The sequence below is a fragment of the Diabrotica undecimpunctata genome, chromosome 4 (assembly GCF_040954645.1).
Source record: "Diabrotica undecimpunctata isolate CICGRU chromosome 4, icDiaUnde3, whole genome shotgun sequence".
NCBI classification, from domain to species: domain Eukaryota; kingdom Metazoa; phylum Arthropoda; class Insecta; order Coleoptera; family Chrysomelidae; genus Diabrotica; species Diabrotica undecimpunctata.
Window position 1 is genome coordinate 122,175,004 of NC_092806.1, and position 21,717 is coordinate 122,196,720.

The window sequence follows — 21,717 nt, forward strand, 5'->3', positions numbered from 1 at the left end:
ATGAACGAACAACAAATAAGGAATAAAATCATGAAAGCTGCAAGTTGATTTTGTCAGAAGCCCATAATTTTTCAAAATTTTCGATTTTCCTCTTTAAAACGGTGCCGAATATGTATTGAAGAAAATATGGAGATCATTTTGAACATTTTTAAAATAGACCACAGATTTGTAAATGGCTAAGTAAGATTAAAAAGACCTGATAATAATATAAAAATTCATTTATAATTTACATTTTGTTAGGTACTAAAAAAATTTTAAACATATTAAAAAAGAATATTCTAGTTTCTTGTGGCATTTTAAAGTAACTACTATTTAAATGGGAATACGCCATAATTAAAGGTTAAAGTACATTTATTGACGTTTCAATTTCCATTTCGGAAATCGTTCTCAAAATACAAAACTCTCTCTCTCTCTCTCTCTCTCTCTCTATATATATATATATATATATATATATATATATATATATATATATATATATATATATATATATATATATATATATATATATATATATATATATATATATATATATATATATATATATATATATATATATATATATATATATATATATTGTTTTCCAAAGGTTTTGTTGGATCCTTTGTTAGTTTTGTATAAGGTTCGTTTATTATTAGATCCTTTAATTTTGTTTTTATATTGAATTTTATCCATTATCAAAGTTGCATTCCCCTTGTCTGCTGGCAGGATGATTATGGAGTCGTCATTTTTAAAAGTTCGTATAGCCTTTAGTTCCTCTTTGCTTATGTTTTGTTCAATTTTAATAGCCTTTTCCAATTCAAGTTTACATAAAACTCTGTATTCTTCCTTGTCGTGAGTTGGTAAACATTAAGATATTTTCTCCACTGAGCTTATTATGTCTAATTTTGGAATGGATGAATGAGTAATAGTAAAGTTTAGACCCTTTGACAGTATTAAACTCTCCGTGGCATTTAAATGTCTATTCGATAGATTGACAACTGTCGCTGATATGTCATTATTTCTATTGAGGTTGTAAACTAAAAATAATTTGATCAAAATCACAATTTGATATCACATTGAAAAGCAAATCTTTAATACTTACAATATTTTGTTCAACAAAAATTAAATTAGATCTATGAAATTGTAACCGTCGAATCCGGATTGGATTCGACGTATATCCGAGCGATATATAAATTGTACGAAAATGCAGTTAGTTGTGTAAAAATTGGAACCAGAACCTCAAATGAATTTAAAGTCACTAAAGGCCTAAAGCAAGGATGCTGTTTATCACCGACACTCTTTAAAATATACGTCCAAGAAGCATTGAGGAATTGGAGAAATAAATGTAGATTTATGGGCATCGAAGTGGGACAAGAAACTCTGTATACATTGTTGTTTGCAGATGATTAGGTGGTGATTGCAACCGATGAGGAAGATATAAATTATATGAATCGAAAATTATTTGAGGAATATGCCAAATGGGGGCTTACTGCAAACATAAGCAAAACAGAATATTTAAAAATTGAAGGAAATACCACAGATCTGAGGCTTGAAAACGCAGTCATAAAAGGCTGCAACCAGTATAAATATCTAGGAAGCATCATATCAGCAGATGGCAGAGTTAAGATAGATCTACAAAACCGAATAACCCAAGTGAAAAAATGCATACGAATACTGAATTCATTACTGTGGTCTAATAAAATAAAGATGCATACCAAACTTCGCGTATACAGAGCAATTGTAGAACCAATTACCACATATGGTGCCGAATGTTGGACGATGACAAAGAATGAACGAGATAAAGTAGACGTTGTGGAAATGGATTATCTTAGAAGGTCATATCGAGTATCGAGAATGGAAAGAATCAGAAATGAGGAAATACGAAACCGTACAGGAATTAGAGATACTCTTTCAGATAGAATACAAGGAAGGCAATTACAATGGTATGGTCACGTGATGAGAATGGAGGAGGAGCGGTAACCAAAGAAAGCCTTAATGTATGTTCCGCCAGAAAGAAGGAAAAGGGGAAGACCACCAAATTCCTGGAGAAGAGAAATTATAAAAACAATGCAATCTAGAGGCTTAGAAGAGGGAGATTGGAGAGATAGGAAAAGATGGAGGCTGAAATGCGGGAAGCGGCAATCGCTGTAGTACCCCCGTTATATGATGATGAAATTGTAACCTTTCGCAGATCATGGAAAAACTGGCTCTATGTAGAATATTTTCCAACCTTCTGCTTGAATATGCTGGACGTTACTTCAAGCCCTTTGGTATTAGGTTATTGTCTCTACATCTTCGTAAAAATTTGATTTAATTTTGACAATGTGCCAGTTTCTTGTAAAGAATTTCCAATCTCCGAAAATTTTGAATAACGCTGGGCCCATAACGGTTTCCTAATATTGTTCTGAAGCTATTTCTTATGGCACTTTAAAGTAAATACTATTTAAATGGGAATAAGCCACAATTAAAGGTTAAAGTACGTTTATTGACGTTTCAACTTCCACTCCGGAAATCGTTCTCAAAATACAAAACATTTTTATTTTGAGAACGATTTCCGAAGTGGAAATTGAAACGTCAATAAACGTACTTTAATCTTTATTTTTTTTTTATTCCCATTTAAATAGTAATTACATTAAAAAAGAAGCCGCATCTCAATAAAAACTGGCTTATCGAAAAAGTACTCGGAGGCAAAAAAAGTTTTAAAAACATTGTGTTTAACTAATGGCACTACAATAATAATTTAATTGAAACGTACACAAACATTTGGGGGGGGGGGGGTGGCTTAAGGGAACAAAACCCCTATACAAATTTTTTGGTGTGAACAAATTTTACTGTTAGCTTCCTGCCATAAGAAAGCCACATGTTTAATTTTTAATATAAAATTTTTAACAGTTTTCGATATATTGAAACAAATCGATTTTCAGTTTGTAACTTCAAAAGACTGTAACTTTTTTATGAGCAAATTTGTATTAAGATAGGTTAGGTTCAGTCGAACTATTTTTAGTTGCAAAATATGTGATTTAATATATGAACTATAATATAACCTCGATATAACGGTCTACTTGGGGGGACGGGGTATCCGTTAAAGCCGTTATATAAAAATATATTTAAAAAAATCAATATTTTTTTTTTTGATAATTTATGTACACTGTATTTAAATATATAAAAAATACATAATACAAATTCTATTTAATTGTCTTCGGACATTCGTCGTGAAGTGAACGTTGTTGATATCGAATATCGACGCAATATTCTTTTATCTCTGCAGCGTCTATTTTTTGAACCTCTTTTAAATCCCCTTCCTAATTTTTTCATCCTATTTTCCATTTCCTTAATTTTTGTCGAAGACTTGTATGAATTTTTAATAAATTCCTCTAACGTCTTTTTCCCTCTCTCGTATTTCTTTTGTACTTGCTCGTAGTATTTAGATGTAAAATATTTGTCATGTTTTGAACCCTTTTCTTACATTTCAGTATTTTGCTCTTCAAAGTCGCTATACAATTCGTAAGTGTCTGCAATCTTATTTTTAAAGTCTTTTGTCATTTTTTCTTTATTTAATTGTTCAACATTACATTTAACGTAATAAATATCTGAATCGTAGTTAAGAAACTAATCGAAATGTTTCACAATTATATACGGTGAAATTATACAAATTTAGGAAATTAAGATTAATGTGAGATTACAAATTAATGCACTAATTTGTGATTGAACACTATAATTACTATTTATTGAGGAATTTCTAGTATTTTGCTAAGCTTGATTGTCCCTAATATGATTAATTCACATAAAGTAGCTAAATGCGTATTCTTCCCCACATGTGTGAAAGTTGTTCTTCCCATGTGTGTTTATGTGGAAAAACACATGTGTGTTCTTCTAGTTGCTGCATTTGACCTTATTTTGGACTTCCTTTGGAAGAGAACAGTTTCTATTGTGATGATTTTGATCACATTTTATATATCGAGCTGCTCTATAGCAATTCTTAATGCAATAATTATTTATACAGCATATATTGGGTCAAGAGGAGATATGAAAGTAATGATGTAACAGAAATGCAGTCTCTCGCAGCATAATCAAAGAACAAACAATAATTATTATATTTCCATGTTTATAAATAGACCTGTATATTTTAAATACAAATTAAATAGGATAAGCTAAAGCAAAATATGATAAACTAGCTCATTAGTATAATATACATTAATATATTATTAATAAAAAATTAAAGTAAAATAACGAATAAAGACCAATAAGTATATTGTATTAGCAAAATGTTCTAAATTTGAAGGCTAAAAAGTATGATTTATGATATATTTTTCTACAGATATTCTTGTATGTAGACTATTTTTACGCTTTACTTCGTAAACAACTCATTACGAATCTATTTTAATCGAAATTTAAAGTAATTAGTACCATAATGCACGTATGCGTGTCTACAACTATAGATGCTAAAGGTATTTATATCTTTTAAATCAAATTATTGCATACCTGCGTGAGTTCGTTTTGTAGTTAATATGCACATCAGATAGGCACTTAGTTACTGAAATAACTTCCCGGGAGTTATAAACAATTTCTCATTTACTTTTAAAACTATTGGATGTATAGGATTTTCATTAAGTATGTTGGCAGGTTCATTCCATCATAAGTTATGGTTCCATTATATTTATGATGGTTATGGTCGAAAGGCTTTAAAACAGAGGATAGTAATATATATATATATATATATATATATATATATATATATATATATATATATATATATTGTAATGATGTATTGTTTGTGAATGATGTTTTAATGAGCAATGAGTGTTTTTCAATAATATATTTATATAGGGTTTTTATCGCGGTTCTCAAAGAATTAGTTTGTAAGCACTTTTTGGAATTATCTTTATTATATCTATTATGAAGCAAACATATATATTTAACATAGCTAATGTAAATTTAAAATAAACTATCTTTAAATTGAAATTCTTATGAAACTAATTAAATTATATAGACAATGTAAATTTTAAACAAACTATCTTTAAAATTGAAATTGTTATGACACTAACTAAATTATATTAACAAAATTTTGTACCTTTCTGTCACTGAATGCCTAAATGAAACCGTTCTCCTCTATATAGATTTTAATCATCACTCATGTCTTCGTTCTCAGCCTCGGTTATCCTTGTTTTTGTGAAATTCCTTTTTCCAATTATCAGCTTCCACCAATTTAAAATATTTTTCTTCTTAATAGCATTTATATTTATTCTTCTTTTTAATATACCAATATCCAATCACCAAATATATTATATAATTTTAATTTTCAATTAATACTTTCTTCCATTATTCAATTACCATTTATACATAACACAATTTTTAATCTTCAATAATATTCTTCTAATATACTTTCCAATACTATTAAATTTTAATACTAAATCACTGATTATTGCATACTTTATACTTTCTTTCTAATCACTAACTGTAACTAACTGTGTCTGTCTTCTTAATAACTAATTGTCTGACTGCTTACTGACTGACTGGCCTGCTGACTGACTAGCTTGAATCCTAATCACCGAGTATTTATATCTTTTCATTGTTCCAGAATCATCTGGCAAGAAATCATATTCGAATTGGTCTATATATGAATGTTCTCGAAAAAGTATATCTTCGATCCACAGACATAACCATATTCGAGAAAGATCTACCGTAAACAAAGGTTAAATTTTGTATTCTAGAGAATTCTTTACTATTCTATCGAGAATTTTATTGACATTTAGGCTTTTCAGATCAGAATATAAACTTATATGTAATTAAAACAACCTAAATTAATAAACTACACTACCTCAAATCCGTAACTATATGTAAACTAAACATTTTAAATAACAAATAACCCCACTTTATATTCGTAATTATTATTTAAATGTCTGTGACTTATTCAGAGTAGGTATTTTTGGTTGCCTAAGCTCATGACTCACTTAAATATATTTACAATATTATAATTATTAAAAAAAAACTTTTTACACTTATTATATGCTAATTTCTTAAAAATACCCTCACATAAATATATTTTATAGTATATAACTTATTAAAATAACCAATATATATATATATATATATATATATATATATATATATATATATATATATATATATATATATATATATATATAGGGAGGTCCTTAAGTAATTTTACAAAAAGAAACTGCAGATTCTACATTTTAAAATATTACGATTTTAAGCCAAATTGCTTGATTAAAATGTTGATATTAAGAAAGAAACAAGGAGGTAAAGTGGAAATTTAAAATTTTATTTTTCGCTATAACTTTCATGTTTGTAAACGTTTATATATAAAAAACTGGATACTATTAAATATTAGAAATTATAATTTGATGCATATTTTGATGTAGCTGATAGAGGGCGCCACATATGTGGCATACATCTGCATTTAACTTTTTTGCGCTTTAAAAAAATTAAAGATCCATTTTTATAAAAGAAAAGTGTACCTGTTAATAACTTCAAAACTTGACAGTTTTCGAGATAATCGCATTTTACAAATCAACTGCATAATTCTGATTTAACGCAATTACTCCAGGCAACGAAAGAAAAATGGACAAAAACATCAATATTTTTGAATTTTGTTATAAAATACATTTAATAAAGTTAACAGTTACCGAAATATTAAATAAAATAAATATATCAACAGAATAATTAATAATAGGATTTGACAAAATAACAGAATAATATGATTTTACATCAAACAATTTACGTTTAATATTTAATTAAAGTCATAATCAAAACATTTTATTTACAAACCAAATTAAAAAATAGTTAAACTAAATAACATTAAATTTTTTATCAAAGTAAGTGTTCGATATGTCCACCAAATTTATTTGTCAATACATTCCACAAAATATCGTCTCATATTAAAAAGCGGGCGTAGGAAATTTCGACACTAAGCAGGTAGCGACTAAAATTTAATGGCAATTTTCGACACCAGCCCCAATTCCAGTTTTTATCTTCGACACCAAATAAATATAGCTGCGACATAAATAAAATACCATAATTAATTAATTTATTTATTTTAATAAAAGTAATGTGCATTTTATTTCTTTATAACTGTAATAATATCTAAATATAATACAACTAGTACCTAATTTTTGTACATTTTACCGTTAATATACTTGCATACAATGATTTATTTGCTATTATAGGAATGATAAGATACAGCTTTTATAAAATCTAACCTACGTATTTGTTGGGATCGTAGTTTATCCTTCATTTTCTCCAAAAATGCCAATTTAGCCTGAACCGTAGTATCTTTGATTTTTGCTGGTATATGTAAACTATTTAATTTGACATAAGTGTCTACTTGAAATTCTTTTAACTTTTCAATAAAAATAAAAATAGAAAGATGTGTTGAATAAAAAGAAGAATTAAATCTCGAATGAAAGGAATCACAGGCATTTGTGATCCTCGCAATAGACGGATTCTGATTAGACCATATGTGTGGTGGAAATAGAGCGCTATCGAAAATGTAATTTTCCAGTAAATAATCTGCATATATATCAAGTGTTGCGTTTATAGGTATATATGACATTAAATCATAAAGAAAGCATTTTTCAACTTCTGCTGGATTTAAATAAGTTAAACCAAACGTATGCCTTAACCATTTTCCAATTTCTGAATTTGTATCCTTATATTCTTGTACCAAACCCAAAGATTGAATTTTTTTAAACCAGTTTTGGTGTAAGTGAAAACGGCATCCACTAATTTTTGCATTGGGCCACATATACAATAAAGCACAGTGAATTGCTTTTTCAAAGTCCACAAATATTTCAGTTGGCTCTAATGATAATTGAAATGTTTCAAAAATCTTAGACCTTAATAAAGAAAATAAATTTTTGTATGTCATTGACAATTTGTCCTTTAACAAACAGTATGCTAAAGGAACATAATGTCCATTTTCCAAGCCATGTATAGTAAATAATTGTAGAAAATATTTGGTACTGTATGAAAATGTACCATCCATATACAAAGTTTTTAATTTACACAACAAACGAATATTTGTCTCGCATGAAAATACAATTACATTTAATTCAGGATGATTTAAAAACAAAAAACTTTCATTGCGACAGGTTTTAGGAGAATAATTACTAACCGCGTTATGGACTTCTGATATGCTTCTTGGTAACGGACCTGGTAACAGTTTACGACGACAGTTGTAAATGTTCTTTCTTATGCTAGCTATGCCAGGAACCGTCAGCAAATTGGCATCACACTCAGCAACAGCAGTTCTTGTAATTTTGGCAGGCTTTTCCGATATGTCCTCTTGGGCTTTTCTTTTACATGCATTGGTTACCATCTTTACTTCAAGCTTTTTTGGATCGGCTTCATGATTATGTACCAAATCACTTCTTGTGATGGTGAGGTCCTCACAGCCTATTGTAAACACTTTTGCGGAACACTTAGTGTTTCTTTGGATGCAGCGCCAAAATATCTCGCCGCTTTTTAACACTTTCTGTTTCGAGAACGAATGATGCTCCACCACTAATAAATCTCGACCACGGGAACTTTTTATTAAACTCATTTTTTAAATATCCGTATACGTGCACAAGTCAACGTCAAACAAGAAATAAATTACAACTGAAATAATTTAGTCACAAGTACACAAGTGCCACGCCCCCCGCCGTGACAATAAATATTGGGAAAACCCGCTTGTCCTGGTTGGGTGCAAATGTCCATCGCCGGTAATTACCTACCTACCTGCTTTACGCCGCGGTGTCGAAATTTTCTATAATAAAATTTGACCCTTCGAATACCCCACGTACAAAGACAATTTGGTGTCGAAAGTTCGCCCGCCGTAAAAAGCATAATTGTTTCTAAAGAAACTGCTGCAGTATTTATTATAAGTATAATAATAAGTATTATTTTGGTTGAAAATACACAGAAATCGGGTCGTCCCTCTGCAAATGCTGATACAGCATTAGATGTTTTATTTAGTTTTGAAGAAGATGCGCACACTTCTGGGCGTAAAGTTAGTCGCGATATCGGTGTTGGAAAAACAACGGTACACAAACTATTAAAGCTGTAGATGTTAGAAGGTACCTATATGAAATTTTTCCGAACAAGTGGATTGGTAGACGTGGACCTATTGAATGGACAGCGAGGTAACCAGATTTCAATCTTTTGGATTATGTTATATGGGGTTATCGCGGGCCCGAGAAAAGGCCCGCGAATTTAAAATTCCAATAATAATCTGTTTTCTAGACTACCAAAAGGCATTTGATTGTGTGAAGTGGGAAGTTCTCTGGACAGTTTTTAATGAGATGGGAGTTCCAGATCAATTGGCAATATTAATTAAAAACTTATACGAAGATAACTCAGTTAAAATAAGAATTGAAAACCAGCAATCTGATACCTTCAAAACCAGCAGAGGTGTACGACAAGGGTGCATACTATCTCCAGACCTGTTCAATTTATATGGAGAATACATAATGAGGAACGCACTCGATGGATGGAGAGACGGCATCTCCATTGCAGGAAAAAAGATCCCAAACTTAAGATTCGCAGACGATACAACACTGATAGCAACATCTGAAGAGGAGATGAGGAAAGCAACAAGTGTGGGCTCAAGATTAATAATCAGAAAACAAAAATCATGATTGTGGACCACGCGAATATCCTCCAAACAACAGGCGCCCTAAATCAATTCGAGAAAGTAGACGAGTTCACGTATCTAGGATCTTCCTTAAGCAATGCAGCCTCCTCCCATACGGAAATTCGCAGAAGAATAGGGATGGCCAAGAACGCGATGAGTCGACTGTCAAAAATATGGAAGGACCGCTCTTTATCCAAAAAACTCAAAATGAGACTGGTACGGACACTCATTTTTTCAATCTTCAGTTACGGTGCCGAAACATGGACAATAAAATCAGAGGATAGGAAAAGGATTGACGCATTCGAAATGTGGTGCTGGAGACGAATGCTACGCGTCTCGTGGACGGAGCACAGATCCAATCAGTCGATTCTCGAAGAGCTAAACATTCAGACCAGACTCTCCTCTCAGTGTCTTGCAAATGTTTTAAAGTTTTTTGGCCACATTGCGAGAAGAGACAATGACAACTTAGAAAGACTAATTGTATGCGGAAACGTAGAAGGACGTAGAGGCAGAGGACGCTCACCTATCCGATGGTCAGATCAAGTACAGAAAGCCACTGGAGAGACGTTTTCCGAGTCCATAAGAGCAGCCCAAAATCGCAAGAGATGGAGAGAATTGACAGCCCGCATTGTAGGAAATCACGATCCTCAGCAATGAGGAAACGACAAGAGAGAGATATGGGGCCATCTGAAAAAAGTGTGTCAAACGAAACCAGCAAATATTTAAGAATTACAACAGAGAACTCGGACAGCAATAAACAATATTTCTCAAGACACAATAAACAAGGTTCAACAAGAATTTGTACAACGTTTGGGTTACTGTCAAATACAGCAAGGGCTGCAGTTCGAACATTTATATAGTCATGTATTTCATCATATTCTGTACGCTAGACAATAAGTATTTTTGATAATATTGTTAATTTAACTAACGCGTTACTTTATGAACACACACAAAACTATTGTATTTTTGTTCACCCTGTACCAATTTGAATCAACATGTGATACATTTTTGGAATCACCTCAGCTAGAGTAATCCGAAAATTGAGACAAAATGGGGGTGTTCCATTAAAAAAAAAATGACGGTGACGTCATTACTCGAAAGTAATTCACCGTGTATATTAGAATGTTATTTTAAAATACGGTAACTTAAAAGCAAAAATCGACGTGTTTAGGATTATTTCTTAAAATGCTCTGTTTAGCTAAAAAAGAATTTGTTCCATACTTTACGGACACAGTGTATATATATATAGTAAATTATATAAATAAATACTTCCATATGACCTCGTAATGCAAATAAAAGAACATAACAATTGTGACTCTCTGACGAGAGATTGATATTAAGTTAAACTTCCAAAATATCAGGTTTTATTTTTATATTTTACACAGAATCACAACAATGTAACAACATAAAGATAACAATCGTAAAAAAATAGTTTTTAGTCTTTATTTATAAAATATTTTTTCAAGTATCAGTCGAATCAGTCAACTACCAATCTATGACTGTTATAAGTTCTAGTTAAACAATAAAATAACTGTATTAACAAGGAAAAAGACTGGTTATACTAATGCACTGTATACTATATAAACAACATACACAAACACTACTACATACTGAACAGACCATGTTTTTCCTGAAAATACTCTTTGTTTCTCTTTCTGCTTCTTCCAATTCTTTTAAAGATGAGGATATGTTTTCTTGACTTTGATTTACAACTGGCTGAACGTTTATAACTGTACTTGAATAATTGTCATCAAATATATTATGTTTTCGGTATATTTCTTCATAAGAATTTGATCTCCATACGATTTTTCTGTCAGCAGGCTCTCGTTCTTGTAGTTCATTTATCAAATTTTCTCGGTAGGAACGATGTATTGGATCCCATTTGTTTATTTCGGCCGCACCATATATTGGCCGACTTGACTGTAATGAATTTAAATTGTTTAACAAATATGCACCTGGAACATCCTTTATTTGTTTTATATCCAACTTGTTTTGATGATCTACCATAATGTTTTGAACAATAGAATTTTTACTATCTGCACTCATTGTTTACAAACGAACTGACGATAAAATTCCTTTTACCGTTGGTTCTCACAGTTACTGGTGTAATGTACCTGTGGTGATGGAAAGAACTGAATGTTCAAGATATTTGACAAGGTTGCCAAATTGCTTATAAAATGTCGGTATGTGAAAATAAAAGTAAATCTCAACACTCGACAATTGTAGTCAACTAATATGCCGTTTAATGTATTAAATATGATGATTTTATAAATACAGTTAAAGAAAATGTGATGAATTCGACCGTTACTTGATGGAAATTCATTTTATCAAACAATAAAACATTGAAAACTTTTGTTTTCAACACTTCCACAAATTTTATTATAATTTATTATCACTACAGCTGCTTCACTTGAGTTTTAAAATAGCTCACTTAAGAAAGGCCCTCTGTCGAAACAGCTGTTTCAGAGTTTTATTGCTTGACAATTGAAGAGAACAAAATAAAATCATTGTAAAGTACAAAAAGCAATTGTTAAATTAAACAAAGAATTCATTGGTATTTATTCAATGACAAATGTATGAACATAAAACTAATAATAATACATAAAAATTGAAAAAATCTATGTACGCTACCACTTAGGTTGGAAATTATGTAAGTAGAGATATCTTATCGGTCTTTGGATTTGAGTTAGTACACATCTAGTCATGCTTGATGATAGAAAATAACCATAAAATGTGTGCTGATATTTACCAATTTAAATACAAAAAAATCGTGTTCCTGCGATATATACTGTCTTAAATCGTAACCTTCCTCTAAGCTTCCGAGCCCCTAGACACTACTACACTGATCACGTATCAATGCACTACTGCTACTGGGAAGCTAGCTACTTCGTTGGCTTCATTCTGTTTGGATGTCTTCATTTTGGTAAATTTCTGTGTCCCGTTTTAGGTGTCTATCATCTCTTCAGTACGTGGTTTGTTTTATGGGTTCTGGGTGTATGATGGTACTGGGGCCCTTGCATTGCGTCTCACTGGTGGTTTGGCTCGGTGGATGTTATTTCTGCGGAGAAGGCAGCTTTCCAGGGTAGTCTAAGATGAAAGGTGCCAAAATGGTTCTTTTCAAAAATTACTAGTATATTATTATTTATGGATGACTAAATTTAAATTTGTAAATAATTAAAAATGTATTAAGTCGCGGTGAGGGCAGCTGTAGCTGTAACCTCACTAAAGACAATTATAATTGTGCAACGGGATCGGGAAGCCATAGAAAACAGATTCCTCCCTGTCCATAGCAGAGCTCGAAGTGAGCTATTTAGCTAGTAAACTAGTTACCATAATAAAGTGGAGTTGCCTCTAGGATGTCCATGTATTCATCAGGGAGTTCGTTGCTGACTAAGGTCATCAATTTAGTAGGAAGGAAGGGGAGTTTTTTTTTAAATGTCTAAAGAATACATTGCCAAAGGATGAGCAGGTATTTTGGGCTCCGAAGTTTTGGCCTTTAATGGTTTTAATCGTGTAACTTCTGCTCAGAGAGGGGAGCCACTTATTTAGGGTCTGGATGTTCGATAGTTGATGTATGACTTTGGATAGGTAGTCGTATCGTTTTTAATTTACTTTACGTAGAATTCTCTTCTCCAATCCTAGCAGTTGTTGTGTTAGGTCTCGACTGAACATGGCATATATATTAGCCCTATATTCCATCACAAGCCTGGTGTATGTTTTGTACGTGTGTATAAGTGTACGTGAATGTATAGGTCCAAATTTTCCACATAGAGCGTTGAGTAGACCGACTCTTCTCCTTGCCCTATTGCGGATTTTGGTCAGATCGCGTCTCTAGTGTAGTATCTTTGTAAATACCACGCCTAAGTACTTGATCTGGTCACGGAGTTGGATGTCTGAAAAAAAATGGTTTGTGTTTTATTATTGTTAAGTGTTACTCTCCATCTACCGCACCATCTATCGATCTGGTCCAGGTGATTTTGTGCAAATCTACAGAGGAAATCTGCATCTCGAGATGTTGTTACGAATGCAGTGTCATCTGCGTTAAGTAAAATAAGTGTGCCTGTGTTACGTAGATTAACGAAGTCGCTGCTGTATAGTGTAGAGTATTGGTGCCAACACGGAACCTTGGGGTACTCCTACTGTAGGAGTAACTGAGGCGGAAAAGTGACTTTTAATCTTTACCGTGGTTTTATGCTAAGTAACATATGAATCTGTTAGTCTAGCGACTGGAAACGGCAAGCCGATGTTCAATAGTTTCTTTTCCAATAACTAGTATCTCTGATAGAGTAGCTAACCTAACAAGAACAGAAAACCAAGGTCACTGATGGATCCACAAAATTAAATCTTTAAAATGTCAGTGGGGAAGACAATAAGCGAAAAGAACTGACAATAGATAGTCCACTAGAATTACATTATGGTATCCAAGAGGAGTTAAGAGACCAAGAAGACGTCCAAATTTAAGATGTGATTACGAAATAAGAAAACAACCGGCACAACATGACACAGAGAAGCGAATATTCGACAATCGTGGGCAGAAATGAAGAACTATGTAAGAAAGACTGCACCATAACCACACAAAGAAAAATAGATAAAAAAAGTTGGAAGTCAACCGTATATACGTATTTCTGACTATTTGGTCATCACGAGTACGGTGCAGACAAGTGACAGAACAGAAGGAAATTAACTTAGGAAAGGATCACTACAGGAGCAATGAGACTAATTGTGACAATAATGGTAGAGGTCTCTGAGTTTTCAGAGCTACAACCAACACACCCACGGATGAAACCACAGCTACCTAAGAAAGCTCGGGTTTTCGTCGTCGATTTAAGATATATTGACACAATACAGTAGAATTGAGTTTTCGATATAACGCCTTCTCAGTGAGCTTAAAATTTACATTGCAGTATTTTTAGTAGTTACCAATTTTCTACATCCTTAGCTGGCCTGCATAAACGGAAAGTTTCTGTTTTAATGAATTTAATCACTGTTGGGCTGAATTGTTTTCTGGATGATATTGTGAGTGTCTTGGCATTCTTTTTTCAGCTCTTCTTAGTTTTCTACTTGTTATTTCTCGAATATATTCCGTTATTTAAACAACATTCGTATGCAGCTGTTTTTTCCAGAGTACAACTCTGTTATCTATCCTTTTTTATCCTTTATTGTTCTGTTCTTAATGCTCATAACATTAGCAATTGCTCTTGCCGCATAGAATATTAGCAAATATTCTAATGTATGGGCTTCTACGAAATAACTAAGTAAGACTACAGTGTTTATAATTTATAACAGCGCACCTTGTTTCTTTATTTTTGGTAGTGGTGGTCTGATAACTTAGTTTATTCCATTAAACTCTTATACGGCACTTATCATAATGCTTACCAGACTATCACGCAATTTGTTGTTGTTCCTGCTGTGTATTTATTTATTTATTTTAACGGTAGAACCATTTACAATAAAATACAACAAATAGTAAAAAGTAAAGATCATGTACAATAAACATCAAAACAATAACAAAGAAACAAGTAAACAGTTAAAATTTGTACATTAAAACCGTGTATCAAATCACAAAAGTTAAAAAAATATATATATAAAAAAAACGTCACATATCTAGATTAGTAATTACATTTTTAAGTTGCCTTTCGAAAGCATTAATGTTTGGGTAGAAAGGAGCCAATAGGTGGTCATTGCAAGAGCTGAACATTCTCGGAAAGGCAAAATGACGAGCATAATCAGTCCTATGAAAAGGAATATAAAAGAGTGCAGTGTGTCGAGTTCTGTGTATTGTGTTTAAGTGTACATTGGCTAATAATGAGGGACAATTGATAACGTTGTTTAGAATTTTAAACAAAAATAACATATCAGCTCTCAACCTGCGGTTCTTCAATGTAGCAATGTTAAATTGAGACATTATTATAGAATAATCTATGAAATAATTTTCAGTATTTTTTATATTAATATGTGCCTTGAAAGCTAAAGATCTTAGAAACTTCCTCTGAATGCTCTCTAATCCATCAATGTATACTTGATGAAATGGGGACCAAACAACAGAGCAGTATTCAAGACCTGAGCGTACCAGAGAGCAACACAATAATTTGAATACAATAGGTGAGAGATCATGACTGTTACGATAAATAAAATCAAGATTACGAAATCCTGTTTCCTTAATTTTAAGAAAATGGCTTCTAAATGTCAATGCACAATCCAATAATACACCTAAATCTCTTATCTCAGTAACTGAATCCAAGAGTACATCATTAAGAACATATCTATTAGCTATTAGATTATTTATACGACCAAATGAAAAACAAGAACATTTAGTTGGATTTAAGCTTAAACCAATTTGTTTTGACCATAAACATATATTATTTACATTTTCTTGCAGGAGATCTCTATCCGATTTATTATGTATACAACGAAATAACTTAAGATCATCAGCAAGTAGCAGAAAGGTATTATCAGGTTGAGTTTCTTGTATGGTAAGCTCAGAAATATGTTCATGTTTTTTTATTAGGGACTTGATCTACAACTACCTCTTGGTTATAAAACTCCCCGTTAAACTTGCGTTATAAGATTGTTTTTTATAATTACTCCCTATAATAGCCAATCGTTTCTTGACCGAGGTCCTTAAATTGTAATAGAGGCTTAAAATGTTTTTGTTTATAGGTACAGTCCCGCTTGAGTGAGCGCCGGCTAACGCTCTTATTTATGTTTATGCTCTTAAACCTTCAATGTTCTTGTCTGTTCTTTTATTAAATAAAATAATGCAATTTATTTATTCTACTTAATTTTCTCTTTTTTTTCTTCTAGTACGCTCCATTAACGTTCATGCTTGTCCAAGTTCTGTATTGCTAAGCCATGACATGGATCTTCTGCCTACTCTTCTTCGGTCCGCTATATTCCCTTCAATTCTTATACGTAGAAGCAATTTTCTCTTAATAACTTTTTTGGTTTGGTTAAGATTTCATTTAGGTTCCGCTTGCTGTTATTTGTTGTATCTTTAAATGCCTCTATTGGGCCCGCCATTTCGTTCGTGTATTATTTTCACCAGTAGTTTTGAAAATTTCTTCGTATTTTTTAAACTGGTGCGTTTATGTGTTGCGGTAATTATTAATATATTTATTATGTATGTATTCATATTATGTACAGTCGCAGTGTGGGTAAAACAATGAGTGGTTTTCGTTTAAATAAAATTTATACCCCGTATACTTCTTGCATTCTGATGTGTCCATTTATTTCAGGCCTTTTTATTTATGTTGTTCAGAAAACCTGTTTCTTTTAAGACACTCTTTATATACAATTGGAGAAAAATAAAGGAAAATAGGTAGTTGATTCCCCGGAAAAGTCTTTAAACGTTACCTTCAAAAACAAAAAATATAAGGTAAGATCCATTTAGTTTTTAATATTTCAAGCGGAACTTAAAAGAAACAGGTCAAAGCAGCGGCAAAGAAATGAGTGTTAGTTCTGGTATTATAATAATCTGTAATATTGCTATTTTTGTTATAAAATTTATTTAATATTTAATACTATTTAATAGTCTGGTATGCGCTGAAAAGAACGTTTTTGCGGGCATATAATTTTTTTTGTTTTTCTCTTTTTTTTAAGCTAGAATAAATAGATTGTGTTTAATTTATTTTCTAAGTATAAATAGTTTTTGTTTCATCATATTGTTTTCTTGTTATTATTTCTTGTTTTATTTAAGTTAAGTAATAATTATTTATTTAGTACGAACAAAAACAGAGGGTAAAAACTAGTAACGTTTGGCTCCTTTAACCTACTTCCTACTACCTTGTTCAATTATTTCGACTGGTACATTTAGAACTATTGTCCATGATTTATAATTTTAATGCAGTTTTTAATGGTTTTGAGTAAATTTTCTTATCTGTTTTTTGTCTAAAATCGTTTTTTTTTTATATAAAAAATCTTACTCAGTTGCAGCTGTTTTTTTTTTTAATTGAAGTTTTGAGCAATTTCAGTAGCTTATCATAATCGTTTAATTCGCCTTTTTACTTGTTTAATTTATATCAGCACAATTTCTACTTACTCTCTGCCATGTTAAACATTTGGTTTTTATCCTTATTACGTATATTGTGTAGTTTATGTAAAGATATCCAGTGCTGTATTGTTATCTTAATTTATTTTTTAATGTGAAGTTATTTTTCAGTTGATTTTTTAGACATATACTTAGATTTTAATTGGTTTTCTATTCCTTTTTAATTTCTTTTTTCCTAATTTTTACAAAAATCCTGTAACCTCTTGACCAACTTTAAATTCTCAATATTTTCTTTGAGACCTATTTTTGTATTTTCCTATTTTCAGACTTATCATGTAAAATTGTCAACACTGTAAAGACCAACTCATATACCAGTACATTAATTACCAAGTACAGTACTGGAAAATACCAGTACATTAATTATGATTTACGGCTCTGGACTAATGATTACAAGAAACTTATTACAAGAAGATTATTTTTAAATCATGTCATTTAGATGTAATATACTTTTATAGTTTTATAATTTCCGCCAGTAAATGAACGTTTTGGAGTGTAATTTTCTTCGTCACGACGGATGTGCTTGAAATTTTTGGAATTACATAGGTTTCTCTTACTCAATACTTAATTTTTGGAGTTGAACCCAGGGTTGCTTTTACTGGTGTGTGAAAGCCACCCCTTTTCATAAGTAAAAAAACACACGTTCAAAATAAGTCCGAAAGTGGATAAATTGAGTAATTCTAAGCTACTTTCGTTTTATAGCTTTTTCACTATAGTGTCAATACCTTTTGAGTAATTTGCGAGTAAAAATGTAAATTTTTCAAAATGAAAACCACGTTTTCAGATGGTTTTTCACGACTAACTCAAAGTATTTTATCCAAAAAAAAATATTCTTAGCAAAAACCTAGCTTATAAAAAGATACTCTTTTCGGGGAAAACTCACCAAAAATGTTTTAAATTGTTTAAAAAAAACTTATTTTTTACGTTTGTAGCATCAAAACTAAGCGAGTTACCCTCAATATAATATATTCCGTCGTTTGAAAAACATTCGTAAGCAGCCATTTTCCCAGAATGCAATTCTGTTATCTGTCCTTTCTTCATCAATACTCCGTGTTGTTCTGATCTTAATGCTTATAACATTAGCAATTGCTGTTGCTGTATAGTGAATTAGCATATGCAAATTAATATTCTAATGTATGGGCTTTCAAGAAATAATTGGTTAGCACTTCAGTGTTCACAATTTGTACCAGCGCACCCAGTTACTTTATTTGCAGTAGTGGTGGTCTGGTAGTCCATTACACTTACCACCATAGTGCAACTCGTTTTTTTCCTGCTCTGTATTACCAAGTTTGTATGATAAGCTCAGAAATCTGTTCAGTTTTTTCGCTTCTTCTTCGCTTCTGTCGATATCGCGTCTAGTTGCTATGGATAAGATTAATTTTTATAATTACGCGGTATACCAAATCGTTTCCTGGCCGAAATTCCTGACATTGTAATAAAAACTTAAAATGTTTTTATTTATAGACACAGTCCATTCCATGCGCTACCTCATGAAATAATGTAATTTATTTATTTTACTTAATTTTCTCTTCCTATTCTTCTGGTGCATTCCATCACTGGATGTTTGCGATCACTACATCAAAATGTTCTCTATTCTGCGCCACTATTAATAATTGTTTAAAGTTCATGCCCGTCTAAATTCTGATATTGCGACGCCATACACGGCTCTTCTACGTACTTCTCTTCGGCCCTCTATTTTCCCTTCGATTATTACTCATAGCAACAATTTTCTCTTAATATCTTCTTTTTATGTTTCTTTAAGATTTCAATATGGTTGTGCTTGCTGTTATTTGTTGTGGTCATTAAGTGCCTCGATTAGGGACTAATCATTGGCATAAAAAAGTGGTGTAGGCACAAAGTGGTGGTAATGGTCCGGTAGCGGAAAGGTGTAGATACGTAATACTGTGGGCGTGAAATGTTGCGCGCACGAAATGGGGCGAACGTGAAAATATGTGGTGCGGAATGGTGTGGGCGCAAAATTGTGTGGGAGCCAAATGGTGTGGGAGCACAATAATATGGGTGTGAAATAATGGAGCACGCAATAATGGTGTGGGCGCGTAATGTTGTGGGGGTGTAATGGAGTGGTTGCGTAAAGGTGTGGACCCCAAATGGTTGGGGAGCGAAAGGGTGTGGACCCGTAATGGTGTATTGGCAAGAAATGATGTGGGCGCGAAGTGGTGTAGCCGCGAATATATGTGGCACGTAATGGTGTGGTCGCGAAAGGAAGCGGGAGCGAAATAGTGTGGGCGCGAAGCAATGTTTATAGCAAAATAATGGGGGCACGATATGGTATGGGCACGAAATGGTGTGGGCGCGAAATGGTGCGAGCTCGAAATGGTGCGAACGTTAAGGATATAGAAACTTATAAAAAAAGTTGAGAGACTTAAAAATTTTTGTCGAATATACTCTGATCATGAGTTCTACTAACTAACTTGTCAAAAATAGAATAGTATTAGTCGACTGATTTTGAAGTAGAAATATTTTAAAAATCGATGACAAGAAATACATATTTTTCTATAAAAACTTCACTGAAAACTGTTTTTGATATTGTTCTAAAGCTACTTTGTTGCGGCATCTTAAAGCAATTACTATTTTAATGGGAATAAGCCATAATTAAAGTTTAAAATAAGTTTATTAATGTTTTAATTTCTACTTCAAAAAGAGTTTTTAAAATTAGTTTAATTTATTAATGTTTATATTTTAAAAACGATTTCCGAAGTTGAAATTGAAACATCAATAAACTTATTTTAAACTTTAATTGTGGCTTATTCCCATTAAAATAGTAGTTATTTTTGATAACGACATAAATAAAAATATAAGAACATTCAATAAAATATGGTAAGTTGCACAGCTTTTTGAGAGATATTTGTATGATTGCTGAAGCCAGGAGAAACCTAATCATATAAGTATTGATAAGATGATAATCCCTTTCACTGGTCACTGTAGTATACGTCAGTATTGTCCAGACAAAGCAAATCCGGTTGGCATTAAAGTTTTTGTATTGACCAAACCAAATGACATAATTTGTGACATTCTGGTATATCAGGGTAATATAACATTTCCAGATCTTATTCAAAAATCTTTTACTTTCGGTGAAACTTTTGTTATTCGCTTATGTGAAACCTTGATCCCAGGAGACTTTCCCTTTTTTCGATAGAAATTTTACAACTTTGAAGTTAATAAATACGTTAATAGAAAACGGATTCCATGGAACTGGTAATTATGAAATACAGAGTATCGGTTTTCAAGTCCCTTGTCATAAATATAGATCACGTAAATCAAGTGTTAAGTCCATACTGAGTACTATTGTCTCATATACAGTACTTTAAGAAAACTCGTGCAAGCAAACAACAACGTGCAAGGTATGGATGTAAAGGGGAGGGCTCAACAAATACGTTAACATAAAAAAAAACAAATATGGCGGCATTGCCAAAAGAAAACTAAGCTTGTAACGTCTAAACGGCTCAACGTTCAATAATGTGCAAGGTATCAATGGAAAGGGGAGGTGATGACGTATATGTGAGTACAAAAAAAAACAAACGCAAAGACATTGTCAAAACGGCACTATATTATATCCCCGTTTCTATTGGTCCGATTTTGACGAATGAGACGTCGTCAAATGAAAAAGGGGAGGATATCGAATATGCTAACAAGTAAATAAAACATGGCAACATTGCCATGATATATATAGATATTATCTAAAATATATACATAATTACGGTGAGTTGAACACTCTATAAATCAGGTCTAATGGTTTTTTACTCTCTAATTTTTGAGTTTGCTGACTGTTATCAAGCAAGTTTGATGGTTAGGGTATTAAGGGTATTTGGATGGTTTCCTAGTATTTAGAAGTTTTAGGTATAAAATTGTCGTTTTATACCGAGCACTCTACTGAACCATTACTTTACTGATCGTAGATATTTCTAGATCACAATTAATTTCTTTGTTTGACATGAACCATGGGGCGTCTGTTATAGCTAACACGTTGGATTGAAATCTTTCCATAATGGATAAGTTGGACTTAGTTGCTATACCCCGTAGCTGGATCTCATAATTCCAG

The 21,717-nt window shown here is 32.0% G+C and overlaps 1 protein-coding gene across 4 annotated transcripts in view; it reads left to right on the forward strand.

The window, feature by feature from the left end:
• The window catches only part of LOC140439953 (uncharacterized), a 772,922-nt gene that overhangs the window by 318,774 nt on the left and 432,431 nt on the right, over positions 1-21,717 (forward strand). The window lies entirely within an intron of this gene.